Source organism: Mastomys coucha, unplaced genomic scaffold (genome assembly GCF_008632895.1).
Source record: "Mastomys coucha isolate ucsf_1 unplaced genomic scaffold, UCSF_Mcou_1 pScaffold20, whole genome shotgun sequence".
In the NCBI taxonomy this organism is placed as follows: domain Eukaryota; kingdom Metazoa; phylum Chordata; class Mammalia; order Rodentia; family Muridae; genus Mastomys; species Mastomys coucha.
This window is the reverse complement of record NW_022196903.1, coordinates 115,766,740-115,789,822: the sequence shown is the minus strand read 5'-3', so window position 1 is coordinate 115,789,822 and position 23,083 is coordinate 115,766,740. Positions and strand designations below refer to the sequence as shown.

The following is a 23,083-nucleotide window of genomic DNA, read 5'->3' as shown; positions in this document are numbered from 1 at the left end:
GCCATTCTAGCATTTCTACCCTCTGATTTTCTTTTCTTTTGGAGACAGTCTCATAAATCTCAGGCTAGCTTCAAACAAGCTTAAGATGATCCTGGTCTTCTAGCCTCCCATCTGGAGTAGTGAGATGTCCTGGGCATTTGCCACCATCTCAGTATTTCCTGTATGCCAGCTGAGCTACTTCCTCGGCTCCACCCCCAAAATTTTTTTATTAAGGATTTATCTTTACTTCACACGTGTGCACTGCATGGATGTTTGTGTACCATGTGTACCTGGTACCATCTGAAGGAGCCTCTCAAAATGGAGCCACAGATCGGCCAGGGCTCTTAGACACTTGAGCCTTGAACCTGGCTTTCCTGAGTCCTGAGATTCCAGGTGTGTGACTGACTGGTCAGTGGCTAATCCTGTTTAGCTTTTCTCCATTTAATGCACACTTGCTTTGTCTGTTGTTTGGCACAGGTTGTCTTGTAGTTTAGGTTAGCCTCAAAGGCAGTAGGCATGGGAGGGTGACCTTGAACTCTCCCCAAACAGCGTTTTTCTTTCCTCACTACCTGTCTGGCGTTACATTTGCCTATTTAGGATAAAACTCCAACTGAAAGAGAAGAGACGCTAAGAAAAGAGGTTAAAATTGGAGATGTGAAATAAATAGCTCAAATATATATGTATATGTATATGTATATGTGTATACATATACATACTTCCTATATACATATATATGTATATAGGAAGCTAAGGAAGTAGAAAAAAAGTGAAGAAATAGCAGTAGTGAGATTTTTGGGCACACCTTCAATTCCAATCCTTGGGAGGCAGAGGCAGAGGCAGGCAGATCTACATGTGAGACCTCTTTTTTCAAAATAAATAAAGAGGAAGGAAAGATTTGGACAGAACAAACTTTCTTTGAATGAAAGACAGTGACATGAACTTCAGCCAGCAGTGTTTCCCTCATAATCTTCACACACACACACACACACACACACACACACACACACACACACACACGACTAGTACAATTTCGGTGTCTCCAGTCCTCATAGAATGCTTGATTAATCTGCGTATGTTCATTACCGTTGCCTGCTGCTGGTGAACTAGATGGGCAACAGATCTGCTACAACTGTTGTGTTGTTTGAACGTCATCATTCATTTCTGTGTCCATCGGTGAATTGTCTACCAAGTCAGCCGTGTTTTCTTACACCAAGTGAGGCATCATCTTTCTCTCTTTCTCTCTTTTCTTTCTCTCTCTCTCTCTCTCTCTCTCTTTCTTTCTTTCTTTCTTTTCCCTATTTGGCATTACCTCTTACTAGGAGAGAACATGTTGCCTTTTCGAATTTCTTGACCCTATTGTTTCCCTCAAGTCTTCCAAAATTAATATACTAGAAAATACCCCGGATGAGCACCAGGAAATGATCACCAGTGATTTTAATCTCATCGGCTCACCTTTCTCCTGTGTGAGGGGCTAGCAATATTTACTCAATCTTATGAGGTTGCTGAAGGCTCCAGTAAATGTAAAGTGCTTTCAAAAAGTAGCTCTTTGCAAATGGTTACCCTGATCTCTTTAGCAACTTTTCTTGTGCTTGGTTATTTTTTAAAAAATGCAGAATTGGGAATAATTTTAGAAGCTTTAGTGGGTGGCCCTAGAACCGCGGCGGGTTCGGGTCGGAGGTAGGGACCACCACAATCGGTGTTTTAAGCAAGCATCCCAGGTGGTTCCTCTGGGGACAGAAAAGAAAAAATCTCACAGTCAGATGCAATTAAAGAAAGGGAGGGGGAGATCGCCCCGCTAAGATTTCCATTATTTCAACTTTATCATTCAGAGATTCTACGACTACGGGAGCTCTCTTACCCGACCCACACGTCCCTTTGTGTCCACCCTGAGCATTAACATAGTTAGAAAGAGGTGTACAGTTTAATGTGCTGAAAAGGAAAGGAGGAGGGGTGTGGGCGGGGCAAGGCTTGACCAGTGTTTAGCTATTCTAACTGCGAAGTCGGCCTGGCTGGTTCTAGCCGGCTGACTCTGGCAGAGGAAGTCACAGAGAGAAGAGGATCCAGCAACTCCTTGTCTGCCAATGGAGGTTCTGACAGAAGGCACTCAGCACTTTTTCTCTAGCCACGTGACTTTTGCAGTTAGATGTGCGGTAAAGAAAGCACTTAGGTGGTGGTAGCCGCCCTAAGATTCAGAGAATGTATGCTACTTTGCAGCCCTCCCTTGCTATTTTGAGCCCTTCATTTTTAATCAAATCCCAGCTTGTGTTTCCTTGTCCTGAACCTCAGAAGGAGAAGATTTGCAACAGATGGTGCCTACGGGCACTTAAGATTTTTCCCTTGTTTTACAAGCTAGGAAAAAAAAAACCCATAAATTTACTGTTGATCGGTGAGTGCATTGGTGTGTGTGTGTGTGTGTGTGTGTGTTTGTGTGTGCATATGCGTTTATATCAATATACACAATGCAGAGAAGCAGAACCTGGAGTTACCAGGATCTGGGTGGGTGTGGTGAACCTCACTCTTCACAGGGAGTTCCAAGCCAGGCTGTGTAAGACCCTGTTCTCCTCAAGCCAAACTAGACAACAAAAAACAACAAAGAGCCCACGTGTCTCCAGGCATCCCTGTAATTTCAGCACTCTAGAGGCTGAGGCAAGAAGAGCTGGTCAGCCTAGGTTACTTAGTAGTGAGACTAAGTCTCTAACAAAAAGCAGCGACAATAAAAACAAGGAAAGAGTAACAAGAGTTGGTTGGGTCTGGGCAGAGAAGTCTTATTTGATAATGAAGAGATAACCAGAGAGATCCCATTCTATGGGTACTTTTTGAAGTATACTCCAAGTTCATCTTTCCTTTGACCAAGCACTTCCAAACTTACTAATGGCTTCACAGCCCAGGGCATACATGCAAATATAATTTGTATTACTATCACACATATCTAAACATATTCCTCTTTGATTGCTACTCTACTATTTTGGTATCAACTTGAATACTGGCCAATGTTTATTGAGTTTTTACTATGTTTGAGTTATATTAAAGTGCATTTAAGTTTGGGTGACTTCATTAACCCTCATAATTAAATAAAGCAGTACTAATATGATCTTTATTGATGAAAAAAATGAGGTTTATGGATGTTAAGCAACAGTCCCAGAAAGCTAGTAAGTAAAGCTGGGATGTCAATAAAGACTGACCTCACTCCAAGGGTATCACCTGCATAGAAGGATTTTCCAGGGGATTCAGCTTACCCTACAACCTTCAGAGCAATGTTAATTCACCAGTTCCTCATAGCACTGGCTATTCCTCTAGAGAACCTGAGTTCAATTCCCAGCACCCACACTTTGGTTCATAACTATCTATAATCCCACTGAGACTCAGGTAGTACACATGTACACATGCAAAACATCCACACAAATAAAGTAATAGTTAAAAACAACAAATCATTGGGGATATAATTAAGCCAAGCCAAAATACTTACAATGAAGTCTATTTTAAAGAAGGTCTGAGATGAGAACTGTCAAAATATACCAACTGTGAAAGCTCCGTGTATGGCCACTCTTAGCGTTGGGCTTGTAGATGGGATAGGTGGAGATTTAAGCACCATTACAACATTCAAAAAAGTTTAATGATTATGTGTTCATCTAGCAATTAACCAGTTGAAAATGAGCTGTATCCTTAGATAAACTTGAGTCAGGGTAATCTCTAAGATCCCACAAAGAAGCCCTAGGAATCCAGCTTGAGAGCCGACTGTTGTAAAGTCGGGTACCAGCTTATATGAAGTGTTGACTACGTTAAACGTAAGGGCTATGCTTGTTTTTATCTAATCCTCAAAGGATTTTTTTATGAACATAAAATAGTATATTTTGCTATTCAGATATGACTAAGGAAAAGTTTCAATGGATTTAGACCAGAATTCTGGCATTCTCTTTTAGAACTAAGCTTGGGGATGGTCTTTGCTATTTTGCAGTCTTTTCCAGGTCCCTAATGTGTGCCTTGGTTCTTTTTTTAATGCTAAACACAAACACTAAAAATTAAGACAAAAGGCCATGCTTTGGCTTTCTTTAAAAAACAAAACAAAACAAAACAAAAACACTAGTTCTTTTTGTCCCTTCCATTAGCATACATCAAAAACAACATTGTATATTCTCAGATCATGCAGGGTGAGCAATATGGTGGATGATAGGTAGCATTTTAAAATTGCAAGTGGCCAGTGAGTTGATAGCATTCCTCCAGCTTCATCTGCACAGCCTACTTTTTCTGGAAGGTATAAGGTTACTATCAGTTGGATTCTGTTACAATAGAAAGAACAAGCTGTTCATGCTCTGTGCAACTTCTCTGCCAAACTCTCTGTGTACACATGAATCCGTATGTGGCACATGTGTATTTGTGATCAAGTGTTCCTTTATTACAGAATGCTTTTAAGAAGGTGTAGGCTTTGGTGGGACATGCTTTATGTCCCGGGGGCTGGCTGTCAGAGTAGCTCCTCCCCCATTTCTTAAGGCAGTAGTATATCATACTTCACATTGGCTCCTCTCAGTGTATACTTTGTGAAAAGCATCAAACCCTCTTAACAAAGGTTAGCTTAGGTTGCTCTCAATGGCATAACAAAGAATAGCATAGCCACTCAAAATTAGCAGATGCTCTGTGTCAGGCAGTGCTATCTATGTACAGACTGACTTCTTTGGACTTAACCAACTGTAGATTACAAACAATTGGAAACATGTTCAGGTGTTTTGTCGTTTGTATATTTGTTGTATTCAGTAAGGCGCCGTAAATAGGTTCCAGGCAAGCATTACCTACCATTTTATATATGTAACAGAATATCCCTAAGAGTTCTAGCTCTGGTTACCATGGATATTGAGGAGCGGCTGTGCTTACTAGCTCCTTATGACAGTTCTAAACAAAGTAGGTGCGGTGGCTATTCCTGGTTGTCAGCTTGACTATGAACTATAATCCAGAATTGGAAGGCACACCTGTGATCCAGATCTTGAGGCTGGAAGGCTCAGGTATCTGACCTGGATCTTGACGTGGAAATCTTGAGGTATAGTGCTATGAAAAACTCAGGCTCAGGCAAGATAGTACACACCTTTAATCCCAGGAGACTGAGGCTAGGAGATCAGTTTGGGACAAAGCAAGTCCCAGATCCAGGCGTGGTGGTACACACCTTAATCTGGGCCACACCTTGTGCTCGAGGTCTACTTAAGGACATTGGAAGAAGGAAGAGTCACTCTTGTCAGCTTGTCTGTTGGAACTTTCTTCTACAGGGGACCAGCTTAAACAACTAGCCTCATGGGACTAAGCAACTACTAGACTGCCATTCACAGCTGGCCATTGTTGGGCTAGTTGGACTACAGACCGTAAGTCATCACAATAAATTCTCTTAATATATAGAGACATTCATAAATTCTATAACTCTAGAGAATCCTGACTAGTACAGCAGGGAACTCCTTTTTAAGGTCACCAGGGAGGCGAATTTTCTTCAGAAGACCACACAGGTATCGGGGACAGCCATGCAATGCTAGCACCGCGTCTCTGCAGTTTCCATCCTAGGTTATTGTGCAAGCTCTGTATACACACATGGGGAGACAGAGGTAGAGCTAGGTCACACTTGTAGGAAGTGGTCTTTTGGGTGGCTTTATCCTCTTGGCAATTTCACCCACTCTCTAGACCAGTGGTTCTCAACCTTCCTTCCTTTTTTTTTTTCTTTTTTCTTCCGTAATAGGGTTTCTCTGTGTAGCCCTGGCTGTCCTGGAACTCATTCTGTAGAGCAGGCTGGCCTCCAACTCAAGAAATCCGCCTGCCTCTGCCTCCCAAGTGCTGCCACTACCTTCCTAATGCTTTATACAGTTCCTGATATTGTGGTGACCCCCCAACTGTTACTTAATAACTGTAATGTTGCTACTGTTCTGAATCGTAAGGCAAGTATTCTCCATGCTCTTAGGTGACCTCTGTGACAGATTGAGAACCACCTATGTTGCTGCTGGTCTTCACGATTCAATTATCTGAGATCAGCAGCTACGACCATTCTCCCCCCTTCCCATGATTAAGAAGCGTGGGAAGTTGTTAGCCGAAGTGACTTGACCCCGGGGTACAAAATGCTTGCGTTGTAGCTCCTATCTGGGACCTCTGGTGTCTGAAGTTATTTAGGAATGAATTTCCATTGTAATGAAGGACGTCACCCCCCACCCTTGGTTTCATTACTGGTGTAGAGAAGGAAATTAAGTAGTGGACTGTGGTCAAATGTTTCCCCTCTTCTTTGGACGATTTATCAGAAGGTTTCAGGATGTAGGAAATGCTCCTAAAATTGATGTTTATTCTGACATCAACTCGCCGAGCTGGCTCTAGCTTCTTCCTTGTCTATCTTTGAACCTGCTCAACCCAGAGAATTTACTACATCGGCGTAGGGGGTCGCCTGTAATCCTCCTGCCTCGGCCTCCCTTAGCATACCAAGCTCGGCCGGAGGCTGCAGTTAACCGCGCCTTTCCCTACAGAGGTATTGTCTTCGGTGCGTTCTCAGACTCGGGACGATTCACAGTTATCACCCTCATCTTTGTCCCCAAACCTCTGCCTTCTGGGGAGGCAGGACCCTAGGGAGGGAGGGCTGCTAGCCCCTCTGCGGACGGCGCGAGTGCCCCTGGCCAAACCCAGCGCGGGAGGCTCGGCGGGGTCGGCGGGCATCCCAGTGCTCCGGGGCCGCAGCGCCAGCTCGGAGGGGCTGCGCGGGCGGGCGGGCGGGAGGGCGCACAACGGCAGGGCCTACTCTCGCGGTGCCGAGCGGAACAGAGACCTCGCCCCCCACCCGTTTTCCCGGCTCCGAGAGGACGGTTTGGGGGCGGGTGGCGAGGCGCGTCCTCGGAGCGCCCGCGTGCCTCTCCCCCAGCCCCCCACCCCTCCGCCCCTCGCGAGCGCGCGCCTCTCCGCCCGCCCCGCGGTTCCCCTCCGGCCGGCCGCGGCGGGGCGGTCTCCTCGCAGGTGTCAGTCGGCTGCGGAGCGCGCTCGCCGCCCCGCCCCCCCCGCCGCCCCCCGCCCGCGAGTGCGGCGCTTGGGGGCGGGGCCGCGCGGGTCCTCGGCTCGGCTCGGGCGGGCGGGGGGCGCGCGGCGCCTCGGTCTGGGGGACGCGGGGCGGCCTCGCCGGCGTCGTGCGCTCAGTGTGTGTGTGTGTGTGTGTGTGTGTGTGTGAGTGTGAGAGCGGGGTCGCGCGCGCGCTCGGGCGCGCGGTCGAGCGGCAGGCGAGTGAGTGAGGGAACGAGCGGCGGCCGGGCGTGAGCGAGTGTGTAGGCACGGGAGTGCGGGCGTGGGGAGGGGGGCGGGGAAGGGAGCGGCCGGCCGACCGACCGCGAGGCCGTGAGAAAGTGGGCGAGCCGGTGAGGACGCGCGGCCTGGCTGCGGGAGCCGGCGGCGAGGAGAAAGGAGGCGGCTCCCGGCATCCCGCCCCCCTCCCCCTCCTCAGCGGACTTCCCGCGGCCCGCGCTCGCTCCTAGGCGGCGGCCGGCCGGGGCAGGCGAGGGAGGAGCCGGCGGCCAGGTGAGCGGCAGGCCGCCCCGCGGCGGCGGCGGCGGCGGCGGCGGCGGGGGCGTGGACCGGGGGGCGCGCCCTCGAGCCCGAGGCTTCGGCCGCCGACCTGGAGCCGAGCTCGGCGGCGGGAGCGGACGCGGCGCTGCGCGGGGGCGGGCGCCGGAGGCCGGTGGTCGCTGGGTACCACCGTGGGGCGGAAGCTGAGAGTCGGCTGCGTGCGGGAGGGGGGCGGGAGGCGGCGGCGGTCGCGGCGTTGAGATGAGTCTGGTTTTCCCGTGGCGCCGAGGGGGTGTGGTAAGCTTGGGAAGGCTGCTTTAGAGTAAAACCTGCCGGCTGGCTGCTCGGCTGGCCTCAGGGGTGTGGTTGTCGCGGCTGTCCTTGTTTCCTCTGAAGAATTTGATGGGACCGAGGCGGGAGGATGCTGCGAGCCTCACCCTGACGTTACTACATCCCTCCCGAGGAGTAAGATTTAGAGTAGCGATCGCCTGTTTCTATTTTTTTTCTTTTCTTTTCCTTAAACAACCTTTTGGAACAAGAAGGAAGGAGGTTACCAAATTGAATGTTTGACTAGAGTAGATCCTCCACATCCAGATAGAGAACAACTTAAGTCCTATTAATTTAATGTTTCTCATCCCAGGTTTATAACCCCTGTGTTCTGTAAGATTTGTATTTACCAATAGAGACGCAGTGTTCATCAATGAGGTTTTTATACTAACCAAGCTGTATGTATCCTGAATGTAGATTATTTCAGTGTTATTTCCCCACCAAATGCCTACAGTTTTCCCAGTGTCTCTGAAGCTGGGTTAAGTTCCAGATCTCTGTGGAAAGTATATCAGTTGAATATAGAGGGTTTTTCGTTGTTTGACCTTTTTTCTTTCCGGACATCATTAGCCAAAACCCCGAAGATTTAAATGCCATTTAAGTCTCTTCTCCTTCATAACGGGTACTTTGGAGGTTATTTCTTCTGTTTTAAAACAGCTGAGAATTTTTTTTTTTAAAGATAATTGGAAGAAAACAAGGGCATTTCAGTCATGGTGATGAGTTGTAAACCAAACCATTGTTGGTCTTTCCTAGTAGTTCCTTGTGTCATTGCTTCTTAGTGGTTAGTTTGGCAAAGTCTATTTCCATCTCCCTGTTTCCTTGTGTTTGCTGGTAGCTCCTTTAGATACTGGAGTCCGTTTATTGGGAAGTCCATGTATTTTGTCCGATTCTGACAAAACAGCTAAGACCTAGACCAGTCACATAAGTCCTCCACCCAGTCAAGAACTACCACCTGGGTCCCCTTTCTTTACACATCGCACAAGGAACACGGTACCTAACCTACGTTTAGCCCGCTGCCCACCAACTACTACCTGGCTTCTATTAGTTTATACTGGACACTTTTATGGGAAAAATTTTTTTTGAGTTCCTATTGGGTATATACTTAAGTAGTTGCATGGGTTAGTGTTAGAATGGCAAAGTTCTCTCCCCTCTTTCCTCCATTTCCTCTTTGGCCATTGACTGCTGGACTCTGAACATCGAGGCAGGAGGGACAGAGGGCAAGGAACAGGTTCTTCACTTAGAGAAGCAGGAGTCGCTTACTCACATTGTAAACATAGAGAAAAGTGGGCGGAAGAAAAACTATGACTTATATGTGAAGAGAGAGAGAAAAGCGTAAAGAGGATGGGCTTCATTGTCAGTCACTGTGAGCGAATTAATAATGTGGATTCCTAGGGAGACTTACGGCAGGTGAGTTCGCAGTGTTCTGTAATCCCAAGTCATAAACATTAGAAGCTGAAGAAATTAGTCATTATGCTATTTTGAAATGTGAGGGAGAAAACGTTAGCTGTGCTGACATACAGTTGTTCCAGGAGAGGCTGAGGAAGGTTAAATACCGATTTTAGAGAAACTGTCTTCACTTGGCATTTTCTTGCTTGTCATATTAAGATTGTTGAGGAAAAATATGGAACCTCCAAAAATATCTGTGCATGTGTATTTTAGATCCATATGGATTTGTGTGGTTTAGGTTTGTAGAAGGGACTTTCCGACTTAACAGTAACAAATGCCAAGCTGTTGTTTTTAATGTTTTCCAGTATTTTCCCTTCTCCAAATTGCCTTAGACACAGAAGCTCCAGTCTAGTTCCCCTGTTCCCCTGAGGCTGGAGTGCGTGGGACCCCCACGCTCTCGCTCCCTTTTACTAAAGCTTTGTGTTCTTCCAACTTTAACTGTTAAACTATTTCAGGATCAGAGAGGTGGTAATGGATAGTGACATCAGGCTGTGGATGATGTGTGTGCTGTGGGGGCAGGAAGCAGCTTGGGGCGAGTGCTGGTAGTTTACTTTGTCCTTTTGATTCAAATCTAGATCCATTGAACACTCTTCGTGCTGCCTGTACTCAGGATAGTTCTTCCCTCTTCAGGTGAACCCTTTTAGAAACCTCCTCATAGACACAGTGAGGTGCATTTCCAAGGTGATTCTGAATACAATTTGACAAGAATAACCTCCAAAGATGGCTAGGTTACATTTGAATTTTACACCCCACACACGGGTATTTAATTTGTATTTGACACAGCTAACTCGAAACATTTCTTCTCAGTTTTAGCTGTCTATGGTGTGTGTGTGTAGTCTACATACTATGCTTTGTGTCCCCCATTGGGGACAACAGCAGAGAGTAAAACAGATGTGATACTGTCTTCAGAGTTTGCAGTCCAGTTTCATTGATAACAGAACTAGGTTTTTTGTTTGTTTGTTTGTTTGTTTGTTTTTCCAGACAGGGTTTCTCTGAGTATCCTTGGCTGTCCTGAAACTCACTCTGTAGACCAGGTTGGCCTTGAACTCAGAAATCCGCCTGCCTCTGCCTCCCAAGTGCTGGGATTAAAGGCGTGCACCACCACCGCCCGGCAGAACTATGTTTTTTTGAGACAGGGTTTCTCTGTATAGCCCTGTCTGTCCTGGAACTCGCTCTGTAGACCAGGTTGGCCTTGAACTCAGAAATACGCCTGCCTCTGCCTCCCAAGTGCTGGGATTAAAGGCATGTGCCACCACTGCCTGGCTGTTTGTCTTTTTTTTTTTTTATAAAGATTTATTTATTTCATGTATGTAACTACACTGAGCCATCTCTCCAGCCCCAGCTGTTTGTTTTCAAAGCAAGCTTTCCACTGCCCTGCCAAAATGTAGTTTTCTGATAAAATACAAAAACTGAAATACTACTAAGATGTGAGAGCAAAGCAGTATGAGACCAGTGTCATATTACAGAGCAATGCCATGTTTTGTTACAGATTGTCTAAGTATAAGAGCATCAACTAGCTAAGTAGTATCAGAAGGGGGTTAAAGGTGATGAGTACATTTAAAAAAATTTTTTTTGTCATGACTCATGACATACTGACATGTTGTGGGAGAAAGGGTATAAAATTAATCGGCACCTAAATATAAGGTTGCTTACCAGCTTATCAACTGAGTTGGTATATATCATGAGAATCTGATACTTTACAGACATTGCTGGGAAATCTGGCAGAAATCTGGGTTGTGGTGGCAGAGACTGGCTAGTCTCTGAGTTTGAGGCCAGCCTGGTCTAAAGAGTGAGTTCCAGAAGCCAGGCAAACAACAAAACTACATTTTGGAATCTTAGGTAGATTTCCCCCAACAGTCTTAGTAATTCTCTCATCCTGTTGGGACTCCAGTAGATGAGTAGCTTTCAGATTCCTTTATGAAAGCCAGTGATGTCTGGAAAGGGAGTTTGCGGAGGTTTGACATTTTGACTTAACCATGAGGGACTTTGAGCTACACCATGCTTTTTTTTTTGAAATTTTGTACCACCTTGTAGATACTTTGTAACAATCCTCTATTAAGTAAACAGAAGTTTTCTTTTGATTTTAGGGTTCCTTTGTAGTTGGCTATAGGTGATAGACCAAGGACTGGCAATTTAATAACTAAAATGTCATATAGTTTAAGTAAAGGGTATTTTTTTTCTGATTAGTGTTGGAAGTGTGTAAAAACTTCCGGTTCACTTAGGGTTTTTATTTTTTTTTTCTAATTTTCATGTATTATAGTAAACACTACCATTTTCACTAATTTCAAACATCCATTTTCAAGATCTTACCTGCAAAACTGAACTTCTATTCATTTGATGACAGTCTCTCATAATTTAGCCCTATGATAATTACATTATATATTCTATCTCATGATTTTAACTAGTATAGGTAACTCATACAAGTAAAAGCACACCTTGTTTTTCTGTAACTGTCATTTGATTTAACATGTCCTCAGTGTTCATTCAACTTACAGCATTTATCAAAGTTTCAATTTTTATAAAGGCTTAGTAATTTTTATATTTTGCTTATGAGTGTCTTACATGTATATATGTGTACTGCATGTGTGTGGTTTCCCATGGAGGCCAAAAGAGAGTGCCAGATCACTTGGAACTGGACTGAGAACCCCAGGTGCTTCTAACTACTGAGTCCCCAAATTTAATTTCTTTTTAAAACTGAACAATTTAAGATGCTGGTAGTGGTAAGTGTTGGTGGTGTTGGCAGTGTCAGTGGCACACAGCTTTAATCTCAGGAGCCACGGGTGGGCAGATCTGAGTTTGAAGCCAGCCTGGTCTACCGAGTAAGTTCCAGGACTGCCAGGGCTACACAGAGAAAGCCTGTTTTGAGAACAACAAAAAAGGGCTGAATAATTTTTTATGTATACATACACACACACAGACACCCACACTTATTCTTGTGTCATAGACAGCTATTATGAATAATGCTACTGTGTCAGTGAACAGAGACCTATATGGAGCCCAGCTTTAATTTTTGAGTTAGGGTCTTTGTAGCCTAACCTGGCCTCAAACTTATTCTTCTCCTTTCTGTGGGAATCCAGGTGTGTTGTCAGTCACCATACACTCATTCAATATAGTTTTGGCTTGCATTTCCCTTAAGTGATTTCAAACTTCTTACTTATGGCATTTAAAAATCATTTTCCTTATGTTTATGTGTTTGTGCATGGGCTGTAGGTCTGAGAACAACTTTTGGTTGGCACTCTTTTTACCCCGGGTTGCAGGAATGGAAGTTGGGTCATCAGATGGCAAGTGGTTTTATTTGCCAAGCCCTTTTGCTGGCCCACTCAATGGTGGTTTGTTTTTATCTTTTTATGTGCTAGCACTGTGTCTAGTTCTCTGTCTTTAGTTTGATATCTTCAGGTACGGTATACCTTAGATATTGAAATGCTAATATGAATTAGTTAATTGAATCCTTTATTATGTCCACTTGTTTCTTATTTTTGCTTTATTTGGTGGTGTGATTAATTTTGGTGATACAATGATTTGCTCTTTCTATTCTAGTAGAATTTTGGTTTTGATTTACTTTTTTGAGACCGGGTCTCTACATAGCCCTGGGTGTCCTGGAATTCACTATGTAGACCAGGCTGGTCTCAAACTCAGATTTCCCTGCCTCTGCCTCCCAAGTGCTGGGATCAAGATGTAAGGCACCATGCCAAGGTTTAGTAGTATTTTTTTGTTCCAATATAGAAATGCTCAGATGCCATGCAAAATAAAATGTCAACATAAAGAAAACCGATAGTTTTGTTAGTGTGAAGAGAAAGTCGTATACATAAACGCTTGATAACCATTTCTTCCTGACGTGTAGCACAAATGGTCAAGGGAAGAACTTTCTAAAACTGGTGAATAGGGGTGGTGTAAATCAGGAAAGTTACAGTAGCCTGTAGCAAGAATTTCCAGATACCATTGTTAGCGAGATAAGAGTACATTTCTTCCTTATAAGAGGTCCTATGGTACTGGTTCTCAACCTTCCTAAAGCTGCAACCCTTTAATATTTTAATCCTTTAGTACTTTATGTTGGTAACCTTAGCCATAAAATTTATTTTTTTTGCAATTTCATGACTGTAATTTTGCTACTGCTATTAAAATGTAAGTACCTGTTTTCTGGTGATCTTAGGTGACCTGCATTGAAAGGGTCTTTTGACTCCAAAGGGATCACGACCTACAGGTTGAGATCTGCTTTCCCAGAGGCTCCTTGGCTCTGGCTTTACACAGCTGGCAAGGGCCAAGCTCTTAATCCAGCTGTGGTTTGTCAGGGTCGAGCTCTCCTCCGCATTCAGTGGACTGCCTCTACTACTGTCCCAGTGTCTGTATTCTGCATGCACGGTGAAGGGAGGGCTAGAGGAGGAACATGTGCTAGAAGAATGACTTACAGAGCTTGCAGTACTACTTGAACACATTCAACCAAAAAGTTGAGCCAAAAAAGTAGGACTATAGCTTCAAGAAAGCCTAGAGAGTATATAGCTTTGTTTACATAGCAGTCTGACCCTTTCGGTCTGCTGAACGCCTTCACTGTCAGATGTAGTCAGTACTATGTCAGAGGAGTGGTGGTTGATTAAGTTGTAAACTAGCATTGTATTTGGCATATAGAACCATTTTTTGGTATGAAAACCCAGTGAATCTTACCTTTATCCAAATTTTCATTGATAAAATTTTTGTATATAGTAAAATGTGAAGAGAAATCTGGTTTTCAGGGAGGGGGTTGTAAAGGAAGAGTAGGCACTATAGTGGCTGGGGAAGTGATGGGGAAGGAAGAACATTCGCTAAATACACTTTCAAAAATGCTGAAACCAGAAAACCTTTATTCCTGGCTTTATTTTATTGTAGCATCTTAGATTGGTTCTTGTAATAATACATTTTCATCTGTATCATATGCAGCTTAAATGAGATAATGTCTGGAAAGTGCTTTGTGAACTATCAGTGAAAGGTTTTTCTTTTTTCTTTTTTAAAGATTTATTATTTTATTTATTTTATGTGTATGAGTACACTGTAGCTGTACAGATGGCCGTGAGCTATCATGTGTGTGGCTGCTGGGAATTGAGCTCAGGACCTCTGCTGGCCCTCCTCGCTCTGGTGTAATTCACTATAGCTGTCTTCAGACGCACCACAAGAGGGCGTCAGATCTCATTATGGGTGGTTGCTGGGATCTGAACTCAGGACCTTCGGAAGAGCAGTCACTGCTCTTGCCCGCTGAGCCATCTCGCCAGCTCTCCAGTGAAAGGTCTTCAACATTTACCTACATCCATGTCTCACATCCTGATCTTGCATGTGTTTCCAAGTGTTGCCTTTGCCAGATCTCAGTTGCCTTTTGTGGTTTTCATAAAGATTGACAGTAAAACTTTTTCTTTTAGTCTTTTGATAGAGGGACTATGTTGAATTTGGGTAGGAAGTGTCATGAAAAGAGGTATCTGTTAGATAAGTGTATGAATGGACAGGACGTGAAAACTCGGGAGGGTTTGTTTGGTCTATTTTTGTGAAGTGTACTTAAAACTTATGAATATCAGGAGACAGTGGCAATGAGATTCCTGTCTCTACTAGGATCCTTTTAAACCATTTTGTCTGCCTTGAAGTATATGAGGTTGAGTCACTCAGGACATGGAAGCTGTAATCCTAGGAGGAAGGAAGGATATGTAGGAACTCCCTAAGTCAGTATGTTGTTTTCTGGCTTCGTGATCATTTGCGGATGGAGGGGATGGTTGGGTAGTCTATGGTGTGATGGTTTGAGAGAATGATAAAGAAGGGTGGTGGGGCACACACCTTTAATCTTAGCATTCAGGGGAGGCAGAGCAGAGGCAGATGAGGCCAGTCTGTTCCAGGCAGCCAGAGCTATACAAAGAAGCCCGGTTTCAAAAGAATTACAAAGAAAAACATCTCATGTCCTTCCTAAGAGAGAGTTTTCTATTAATTTTTTTTTTTTTTATTTCATCTCTACTCTATGAAGTCCCTTTTTCTTTTCAACAGAAATTCAGCTCTGCCTTTGGGAGGTGGGGCAGGAGAGTGTACCCAACACCTTTTGTCATGTTAGGCACAGTGAAAATACTTCCCCATTGGAAATACTTACCCAGAGTTATGTCTGTGATATGTGATCAGTCTAATTTCATATGAATTCTAAATTGTATTTTCTCTGGGTTGAAAGGATTTGTAGACAAAGGATCTGTTGAATTAGGGAGGAAAAAAGCTTTGATAAACAGATTTGACCAAATCTAAGGTGTAAAAGATAAAACTATTGTCAAGTAAATTAGTAGGCACGTAGTGTGATTAGGACAGGCTCTTTTGACACTTAGGGCAGTAAGTTCTCTGGAGATGTAGGCTCTGCTGCTAAGTTATGTTTGATGGGGAGGGGCGTCTCAGTCTTTCTCTTTCCTCGTTTGCGGGACATTTAACCCAGGCCTTTATCACCTGGCTACATCTTTAGCTCTTTTAATGAAGTTTCTTAATTTGTGATGGCTGTTATACTACTGAGTTGAAGTAGTGTGTGCAAAAGTATTCCTTAGGGTCAGAGATAGGTAAGTTGTATGGTATTTGCTTAGCAGAAAGCTGAGGCTCATCCCTGGAACCTGATAAAATCAAATGCATTTAATTTTTGTGTGCCAAGCCTGAAATGGGAAGGGGAGACAGTCAGATCAGGTGTTAGAGACATCCTTGATGTTAGATACATGCTGCCTGTATTGTGAGTATGGGAGTCAGGACAACTTTCAGTTTTTCCTTTTATTCAGGTTTTGTGGATCAAGCTCAGGTTGGGATTGAATTCAGGTTGTCAGACTTAGGTTTGTACTGCCTTTTTACCTGCTGAGCTGTTGTTTCTGGCCCAGTTTTGTTTTGTTTTGTTTTGTTTTGTTTTGTTTTTCTTTGAGTCTGGGTGTTACTGTTGTAACCCAGGCTGCCCTGTAAATTGCTGTGTAGTTCTGCTGGCCTTGAAAGATTGAAGGTGTAGAGTTGCTAGACTGGCATGAGAAATTCTTTTTATAATAAATACTCACTTAAAAACATAATTAACGAGCTGGGCGGTGGTGGCGTGCGCCTTTAATCCCAGCCCTTGGGAGGCGGAGGCAGGCGGATTTTTGAGTTCGAGGCCAGCCTGGTCTACAGAGTGAGTTCCAGGACAGCCAGGGCTACACAGAGAAACCCTGTCTCGAAAAAACCAAAAAAAAAAAAAAGAACCCATAATTAACATGAAATTAACTGTGTGCTGTATGGTTTATCTGTGTGCTTGTGTCTGTATATTTGTATAAAATCTGGGTATCTTCCTCTTGCTTCCTTGTGTTTTTTTTATGCTGAGATCTCTCCTCCAAGTAGCTAGGCTAGCTGGCCAGTATCTGTCCATCTCAGTTCCTGCTAGCACTGGGTTTATAGACTCTATGCCCAGCTTTATATGGGTACTAGGAGTCTGAACTCAGATACTTGTGCTTGCAAAGCACACACCGTGACCACAGAGCCATCTCCCTAGGCCTCCCCCACTTAGTTAGTGACTTTTCAGATAGGGTGTCATTGTCTCAGCTTGGCCTCAGTCTTCAAGTAACCTTGCACGGAGAAGAACTTGTGCTTCCACATCCTGAGCCCTGCAACAATGGGCGTGTACCTGGTTTATGTGTAGGTAGAGTTTGAACCCAGGGACTTGGGCATGCTGGGCAAGCACTCAAACAGCCAAGCTACAACCCTAGTCCAATTTTTTTCTATTAGATTTTTAGATTAGCATTATATTTTATTTTATTTATTTTTTCGAGACAGGGTTTCTCTGTGTAGCCCTGGCTGTCCTGGAACTCACTCTGTAGACCAGGCTGGCCTTGAACTCAGAAATCCGCCTGCCTCTGCCTCCCCAGTGCTGGGATCAAAGGTGTGCATCACCACCACTCGGCCTAGATTAGCATTATAGGCCAGAGACGTAGCTCAGTTAGTAAAGGTACTTGCCACCGAGTGTGACAGCTTGAGCTCAGTTCCTGGGTCTTACATGGTGGAAGGAGAGGCTAACATTTCAGTTCTTTATTTACTTTACACCCTGATTGCAGCTTTCCCCTCTCATTTTGAGAACCTCCTTCTAAAAGTTGTCCTCTGACTTCCACATGAGCCCATATACTTACACACCCTACATAAATAAAAAGATGGGGGAAAAAAATCCCAAGCAGTCAAAGTAATGGGCTTCATATGGCATTTAAAAAATCTTTTATTGTCATTTTTGTTTGTTTGTTTTTGTTTTTGTTTTCTTTTCGAGACAGGGTTTCTCTGCCCTGGCTGTCCTGGAACTCACTCTGTAGACCAGGCTGGCCTCATACTTAGAAATCCGCCTGCCTCTGCCTCCTAAGTGCTGGGATCAAAGGCGTGCGCCACCACGCCCGGCTTTTATTGTCATTGCTTTTACCCACTGAGCCATCTCTCCATCCCCTCCATCTCATACAGAATTGTGCCGACTTGACACCTACTAGTCACCTCCCTGCTACATGCCTGGTTTCTCCTTATCCCCACCTCATCTTATGTACATTTATTGGCCCCTCTTCCTTCTCCTTAAGATTTCCTCTTCCCCTTTTATAGTCTTTATAGTTTCATGACTCCTCCCATATGTGCACACATGTAAAAATTAAAACCTAGGTAGCTAGGGTGGTGGTGGTGCACACCTTTCATCCCAGCACTTGGGAAGCAGAGGCAGGTGGATTTCTGAGTTTGAGGCCAGCCTGGTCTACAGAGTGAGTTCCAGGACAGCCAAGGCTACACAGAGAAACCCTGTCTCCAAAAAATAAACCAAAAACAAAACAAAAAAAAAATTAAAACCTAGGATCTGCATATGAGAGAAAACAATATTTGTTTTTGAGTCTGGTTTGTTTTATATAATACTCTAATTTCCAGTTCTATTTTTCTATAAATGCCATTTTTCTTTAAAGCTGAATAAAATTCCATTGTGAGTGTATCACATTTCATTATCTTTTCATCTAGACTCATTCCATTTCTTAGCTCTTGTGAAAAGAGAAGTTATCTGCATGGATATGCAGATATTTCTGGTAGGATTTAGAGTTCTTGGGTATATACCCAGAAGTGGTATACCTAGGTCATATAGTACAATTTTTGTCTGTTTGTTTGCTTGTTTTTTTTTTTAATCTCTACAATTGTTGTACCTGTTAGTGTTCTTACAGTAGCACATAACCATTTCTCTTTTTTCCTCATCAGCATTATTTGTTTCTTTACTTGATAACCATCCTGACTGAGGAGACAGAATCAAAAGTAGTTTCAATTTGCATTTCCCAATGGCTCACAATATATTGGCCATTTTTGTTTCTTTTTGGGAATTGTCCCCAGTTCCCCTTTCCTCTCTCCCTCTTTGTTTAGGACAGGGTCTCTCATTAGCTCATTTACTGATTTGAATGTTTTTTAAATTTTTTTTTTTTTTTTTGGTTTTTCGAGACAGGGTTTCTCTGTATAGCCCTGGCTGTCCTGGAACTCACTCTGTAGACCAGGCTGGCCTCGAACTCAGAAATCCGCCTGCCTCTGCCTCCCAAGTGCTGGGATTAAAGGTGTGCACCACCATATCCATATCTTTTTGCTTGCAAATGTTCACTGCAATGAGTCCTTGGTCTGGCTTCTGCTCTTTCAATACTGGAATTTCACTGGGACTCCTGTTAGATCCTCTCGTTGCCCCATGTCATGGAGATCCTTTAGTTTAGGATCTGTAGGACTGCCCCTTCATGCACTCCAGCAGTTCATCCGTGGGTTAGATGTCCGGGGGAGGCTAGTTCAAAGCCCGGGATCTGGGCCTAGGAGGTATCTGAGATGGTCAGCTTGCTGGCTCTCACATTTAAATGCCCTTGGGCCGGCTCACCTGCAGCCCACTTCCCCTAACCCCACCTCCCATAATCAGGGCTATCTATACCCTGTTGCCCAGGTAAGGTGGAGGGCCCGGCTAAGCCGTGTCTTTAGCCTCTGTGTGTTTAAAATAACTTTAGCAGTTCTTATTGTTTAGAAACAATCATCTGAGGTATAATTGACAAAGATTTTCTTCCATTTTGTAAGGCTGTCTGCACTTTGAATGTCTCCTTTGCTGTACTTTTAATTTTAATTTCCATATAATCCTGTGAGTTGTTCTATTGGAATCCTTGGAAAGTTAAGCTTATTTTGAAGTTCTCCCTACATTATAAAGACATAAGGCTTAAGAATAATTATTAGAGCACCGAAAGGTCCTAGTTTATAGGAACTTGAGTCTGCTGGGGATGTGGCTGCTGAGCTGTGTCACCAGCCCTAGATTTTTATTTTTATTTAACTTTTAATGATTTCAGTTCTCACAACTGAGGACCAATGACTAGATCCACTAGATAAAACTTGCAGATACAGAGGGTTAAGTATATTAAAGAACTTATGCATACTGTCTGATGTTAGACCATCTGATTTATATAACAAGTATAGGAGCCTGGTATGGGGCCACGTGCATTTAATTCCAGCCATGTTTACATAGCAGGATTCAGGCCTGTCAGGCTTACATGGTAGGACCTTGTTTCAAACAAACAACAGCAAAAACCATGGTTGGATCGATACATTAGCAGGTAAAGGTGCTTGCTGCCAAATCTGGCAGCCTGAGTTTGATCCTCAGAATGCACATGGTGGAGAGAACTGACTAGTCTAAGTTATCCTTTAACCTCTGTGTTAGTGCACTGGCACATAAGTATCCCTCCCAATAAATGTAATAAAAAATACACTCCCCAAATTACAGTATGATAGTGCTATACATTATACGGGTGTAATAGTAGACAGGGCATCTTTAGTATATTAGAGACTGCTAGAGAAAGGAAGAATCAGGACAGAGCTATGTTAGGTCTAAGTATAGATTTATCAAGTAACGGGAAGTGTGAGAGAATACACTGGCAGTGAGGTGGTATAGAAGGGAGGTATTTTATAGCATTCTCGGTGTGTGATGAATGAAGAGACCAGTGAAATTCAGATAATACAGAAATAAAATTAACATTGTGTATATGTGTGCCTTTGCAGAAGTAGCAAAGAAAGGCAAGACAGAGAAAAAACTGTTGACTACATTTCTGAATTGAGTACCACAAGTAGGAGACTGCGTGTTGGTGTGTGTGTATATGTCATCTGCTATTGGCAAGAAAAAGAGTAAATGTATGAATGAATGAGTTACATAATTGTGAGATTAATAAATCCATATCTGGGGGTGGAGAGATAGCTCAGTGGTTAAGAGCACCAACTATTCTGCCAGAGGTCCTGAGCTCAAGTCCCAGCAACCACATGGTGGCTCACAACCATCCATAATGAGACCTGATGGCCCCTTCTGGTGTGTCTGAAGAGAGCAATGGTGTATTCATGTACATAAAATAAATCAATCTTTTAAAAAGATGAATAAATAAATCCAAATCTGTCAAGATGACTAACAGTTCATAAACAAACGACTTGGAAATTGCTCCCTTCAAACACACTAAGCAGGCTGAAGGTGTGTTGGGAATTTTGTGACTCTTTCCTGTGAGACCTGAGTCTTGGCAGAATTTTAGCAAGGTCTTCAAATGATTGGATGATAGAGGCTTTTCCACATAATCTTTAAAAGTCAGTAGATTATAGCTCTTAATCACTTGTGTGAAATACCTTTGAAAAGGGCTGGAGAGATGGCTCAGTGGTTCAGAGCATTGGCTACCTTTCCAGAGGTCCTGAGTTCAATTCCCAGGATCACGTGATGGCTCATAACCATCTCATAATGAAATCTGATGCCTCCTTCTGGTATGCAGGTGTATATGCAGATAATGCATTGAATAAGTACAACTTAAAAAAGAAAATACCTTGAACATAATAGACCAGTGTATTATCCAACAGAAGGGCTTTGTAACCTCCCTAAGCTGATCTAAAAAGTTTAATGATCATGATGTGTAGGGGATATGAATGTGAATTGAGAAATCAGCTAAATGAGGCAAGAGAGGTTATTTATGTTATTATGTTAGGGAAGCCAGTGGCTTCATTTCAGTGCGATTTGAAATTCAGCAATGAGCTCATAGAGTGAGATACTTAGGTCCATGTTTCAAAAATAGCTGAAATCTGGGTGAAAATAATCTTTCTAGGTAGTAGAAAATGGGTTTAGAATGAAAATGTGAGGTTTATGAACAGGAGAGCTGTGAGGGACAAGGGGGACTTGCAGGAGTGCCTAGAACTCAGCAGATACGGTTATTAGTCTCCATAAACCAATCTAGCTTACATTTCTCACATACAAGTGGATGTCATCATTTGAACACAACCTGTAGCCATTTCTAGACTGTTTAAACAGTATTAAAATTTATCATCTATTGTAATATACAGATTCTGTTCCATATTAACATACTGCCATTCCCCCCTTTCCTATTTTTTTAACCCTTGAGACCACAGACTCAGAAAGAGGGGGAACATAGTATCCTTAAATTTTTTTCATTGACTTTTATTTTTCAATGTTAAACTTTATAGTTTTGAAAAAATGCTATCATTCTGCAGTGGATACTTATAGCTTATTGAAAATCCTAGCCGGGCGGTGGTGGCACACACCTTTAATCCTAGCACTTGGGAGGCAGAGGCAGGTGGATTTCTGAGTTCGAGGCCAGCCTGGTCTACAGAGTGAGTTCCAGGACAGCCAGGGATACACAGAGAAACCTTGTCTCAAAAACAAAACAAACAAACAAACAAAAAAAAAACAACAAAAAAAAAATTCCTAAGTCTTCATAAATTTCAAGTATTTTGAATTTTGAGAATATTTTTTATTAAGAAAATTGGAAATAGGCACTAGGATGCCTAAGCTTTCAAAATTATTTGAAAGGTGAAAAAAGTAACTATTTTTAGCTTTAGTGTAGTAGGAGAATTAGAAATTTGAGAAAATAAAGTCATAGTGTAAAGAATGTAGAGCTGGATATGGTGACATTTGCCTATATTCCCAGCTCTGGTAGTGGGGGTGGGAGCAGGGTTGGAGTGCAGTAAGGTCAAGGCCAGTTTGAGCTACATATGGAGACTCTTTCTTTTTTGAAAAAAAAAAAAAGATCTAGATAGCCTTAAACACTGAAAACAACAACTTTTCTGTGATTAAAGGAACTTCATTTTTAAGCCTTGTATGCTATATTGGCATGCTAATGCTGAAATTTGCAAGGGAAAATTGTCAAACCTGTAGATGTTCAGAGCATTTGCTACTCTTGCAGACGACCCAGGTTATTTCCCATCACCCACATGGTAGCTCACAGCATCTGTGATTTCATTTCCAGGCTGTCTGCTTTCTTAGCCCCCATAGCACCAGGTACGAACCTGGTAACAAACATGCAGACAGACACTCATTCACATTTTATTAAGTCATTACCTAAGATGCTGAGTTTGCTTATGTAGTAATACAAGTTTTTATTATTGATAATGTAAAAGAGCAAGGGGGAATTTAAAACTACAAATAAAAATGCAGACTTAGTCGGTTACCTACTGATGGGGAAGTAGGATATTGCTGACCATTTATACAGTCTTCATGCTAGGAAGGGAAGGGAGTTTCTTTTTCCAAGACAGGGTTTCTCTGTAGCTCGGGCTGTCCTGAACTGGCCCCCAGGGACCCGCCTGTCTATGCCTCCTGAGTATTGGGATTAAAGGTGCACACCGCCATGTTCAGCTGGGAATTAGATTTTGTATTATTGTTAAAAATTTTTTTAGGTTTATTAAGTGAATGAATGTTTTGCATGTATACTTTTTGCAGTTTATGCTTGCCTGTTGCCCACATGTGATACCAGGAGGGTATTGAATGGAACTGGGATTAAATTTAGGTTTAACTGTTGAACCATCTTTACAACCCACAGAATTGGAATTTTAATGGAAGGGTGAAATAGTACAA

At 43.1% G+C, this 23,083-nt stretch overlaps 1 protein-coding gene across 6 annotated transcripts in view; it reads left to right on the top strand.

The window, feature by feature from the left end:
- The first annotated feature begins 5,301 nt into the window (after positions 1 to 5,301).
- Positions 5,302 to 23,083, top strand: part of Rimklb (ribosomal modification protein rimK like family member B) — a 37,327-nt gene continuing 19,545 nt past the window's right edge. The window contains exon 1 of one of the 6 annotated variants that reach the window (XM_031383305.1): positions 5,302 to 5,324. The gene's annotated coding sequence lies outside the window, so the exon portion shown is untranslated. The other 5 variants (XM_031383303.1, XM_031383300.1, XM_031383299.1 and 2 more) reach the window with 5 other exon arrangements.